General features: G+C 38.7%; 1 non-coding gene across 1 annotated transcript; it reads left to right on the top strand.

The window, feature by feature from the left end:
- Positions 1-2,735: 2,735 nt before the first annotated feature.
- LOC117717427 (small nucleolar RNA SNORA17) lies at positions 2,736-2,863 on the top strand. The gene has a single exon (XR_004607915.1). It is a non-coding gene; the product is annotated as a small nucleolar RNA SNORA17 (small nucleolar RNA).
- The last annotated feature ends 723 nt before the right edge of the window (positions 2,864-3,586 follow it).

Genomic DNA, 3,586 nt, shown 5'->3' with positions numbered 1-3,586 from the left:
TTCCATTCACCACATTTTGCCTGCAACAAGATAAAGCAAAAGAAGTAACGAGTAGAACACTTGAGACTGAAGAAATAAATTTGTATTCTTCAGAGATGACAGAATAGCATCTTTGTGTATGCAAATATTTTTGTGAAACCTAGTAATGATGCCATCACTAATGAATGAGTTTAAAAAGATTCTATGACATAGACCCAGTATTAATTAGCCAGGTAATAGTCCTCCCAATTATAACAAAGTTTAAATACTTAGAATTCTACTTCCAAGATTTATTAAACATTGTTCTAACTGAATAATTAATTTAAGTACATGATTAAACTCAGAAAAAATTTCTTGAATAGACATCTTCCAACTAAAAGATGTATTATATGTCACAATATACATTGACATTTTATTGCTTTCCTACAGGTGCTGCAATGAACCATGAGGAATTCAATGTAACACATGAATAAAAGTTACTAACTTACAGTTAGGGAATTTACAAGTCCAAACTAAAATCAAGGTATAAATAGAGATTCTAGGGGGGAAATCCAACTTTAAACAGCTTTCTGCATTGTGTGTGTGTGTGTGTGTGTGTGTGTGTGTGTGTGGTTTTTTTTTTTTTTGTCCCTTTCTGCCTTCAAAAACAACAATAGCCAGTCAATATTTTCCTCTGTGTATCTATCAGATCACTCAAATATTACCTACCTGACCTTGCTTTTTCTCATGTAAGGATGCATTTGATTGCTTGAGCATGCTGGTATAATATACAAACTCATTTTAAGATCAGGTGGGTGGTAACTAATACTTCCAGCTACTTTAATGCCCCATTTGAGATGTAATATCTCTCTCTCTCTCTCTCTCTCTCTCTCTCTCTCTCTCTCTCTCTCTCTCTATGTATTTCTCTCTCTATGTATGTATGTATGTATGTATGTATGTATGTATGTATGTAGACTTTGTCTTTCACTGGATATGGGGCTTAGTTTATTTTGCTTGACTGCCTGGGAGAGAGATGGAGATGGAGATGAAGATGGCAATGGAGAAGGAGAAGGAGAGGGAGAGAGAGATGGAGAGGGAGAGGGTAGGTGGAAGGGAGGGGAGAAAAGAAGGAGGAAAAAGAAAGATGGAGGGAGGCAGGAATTGACTGAGAAGGAGATAAAGGTGGAGATGTAGACAGAGAAAGAAAGACAAAGAGATACACAGAGATAGAGACATAGAGAAACAGGGACAGATAAAGGTAGATAGATGGACAGATAAAGACAGGAAAGACAATTCAGAGGTGTGTGTATATGTATATGTATCTGTGTGTGTGCATATATTCAGATGACTTTCACATTTCACTATATCTAAATTTTACTTGATAAAGCAAATTTATAAAGAAGATTAAATGTACAATCCACCTATATATTTACAATTAAATAAGCAATGGCAAGAAATGGCAGTAGTTAAAGATCACTGTTACTTGTTGAACCTACAAGCTCAATTTGCAAAAGCAAGTCCTTCATGGTAAAATGTCATATCTACATAGTCATTTGCAATCAATGTTGACATGATTGGCTTACCTTTTGATCTTGCTGGAAATACTTTAAACTTTTAAAATTGTAAATTATATAAAACTTTGGGGGCTTTATGATCTGTTTCCTGATGACACAAGAGATTACACTTGTGTTGCAGTTGTGTGGCAGTTGACCTAGGTGTCATCACCTAAGTAGATGATAAGGTTTCTCTGAAATGGCCATGGTGCCATGCCCTAAACTTCATGCTGTCATGGCTATCCCCCCACATGCTGCTGCATTTAATCACCCACTTCTCAGAAACCAGGCTTACTTTCCAAGGTCTAGGTTAGACAATAATTAGAATGTGTAGGAGGGAACAAAATGACAGAGTATTTTTCACTCTTGATTATTCACACTTAACATCTCCTTAATAGTTTGAGCAAATGTTTGACCCAGACACTCTCTAGCTCCCAAGCACACTATTTGGCATATGTTAATAAATTATGCTAAATGCTACCTACCTTGCTTATTGGGGCCACAAACACAAAAGAATGATTTTAGAAAAATCCAGAAAGACAACTATAGAAACAATACATGTCCACATATTTTCAATTATGTCAATGACTAATAAACACATTTGATATCTTTGTCTGAATAAATTCTTCATTCATGAGTTGTTGTTCCCTCACCAGGCCTCAAAACCAATCCATTTGCAGTAAATATTCCAGAATAGTTGGATACTGATTGTCTATCCAAATTGTAGTGCTGACCCAGAGGAGATAACAGAAATGGTTAGTGGTATATCCCACTGGAATGAAGAGTTCAAGAGACCAATGTGCTGTTAATCAGCCTTGAAGCACTCAAAGACAGAATCTTGAAACAAAGAGATACTTTGGGTAAAGTGGAAGTATTGAGGAGATATAATAGTTACAAAATTCAAGAACACAAACAAAATGTATAAAATAGAGAATCACAGCAGAACATATCATAGGCAAGGTCTTATGTGCACACCTTTAGTGTGCTGCTGACAATGGTTCAAGATTTAGATTATTCGGCTTTATAGAGTCAAACACAACTAGAGTCAATATTTTGAGGCATCTACTAAATAATATCAGACTATCGAAGAATGAGTTAGTGTTCAAAGATGTAAGAAAAGTGATAGTGAAATTGACCACTAGCAATATACTGGTTTTAATATTTGATAAATCCTACCATTTACTTCATGTTACAAAGACCAGTAAAGGGGTGGTTAAAAAAGAAACTACCCCTAGAGGTGTTGCAGATGTTGCTGTTGTGTCACATGTTTGTAAGTAGGTGGCAAAGATCAGAAAAGCTGTCTACACTCAATGTGTTGACCTGTGAACATCTGAAAAAGCAAGTTAGGGACTAGAAGAACTCTACCTAGGAATGTGGGCCAACTGGCAGCCACTTAAGAGTCCCCCAAAAAAGCTGGCCTGAGATGACCATCACTCTGGCACAGTGGAGGCCTGAGTATAGGGGACAGGGGAAGCAGATCATGCCACGATGACCCCTACCAGGTGATATAATTCATGAGTGGATCATAGCACTCCTGAGACCACTACTGTGATGACTCCCCCCACCCCACAAACACCTAGTAATCCCTGGGCACCACCAAGAGAAGCAAATAAGTGATGGATAATTGGAAGAACATGAAAAACTGAAGAATGTGGGTATAATGAGAGTGGGAGAACTGGAGACTCAAGGGTAGTAAGGAACAGCCTGATGTGAGTACCAGGTGATACCATTTGGGACCATGTCTGGGTCTATGACCCTGCAGCAGCAGGGGTCTGTTATCGTTAAAGGCCAGGTAGATCTACCTGGTCTGGGCTGGTGCCTGAGAAATGTTGATGTATGAGGACTGTGTAGAACTGGTCCCAGCCCTATTCTTGGCATCATTTGAGAGCTGGTCCTTGAGACATGTAGCCAGCTGCAGTACTCAGGAAAGCAGGCCCTGTGCATTGTGGGAGTTTTGGGAGCCACCACTAAGGATATGAAAGTGTGGGAGGTAGCCCTGCCACTCATCTCCCATGCTATGGCTTTGACAAGGGAGAGATACCTCCTTCCTCCCCTGCTTCTTGCCACCTATGCCA

This window comes from Arvicanthis niloticus, chromosome 11 (genome assembly GCF_011762505.2).
Source record: "Arvicanthis niloticus isolate mArvNil1 chromosome 11, mArvNil1.pat.X, whole genome shotgun sequence".
NCBI lineage: Eukaryota > Metazoa > Chordata > Mammalia > Rodentia > Muridae > Arvicanthis > Arvicanthis niloticus.
This window is presented reverse-complemented; position numbering and strand designations above follow the sequence as displayed.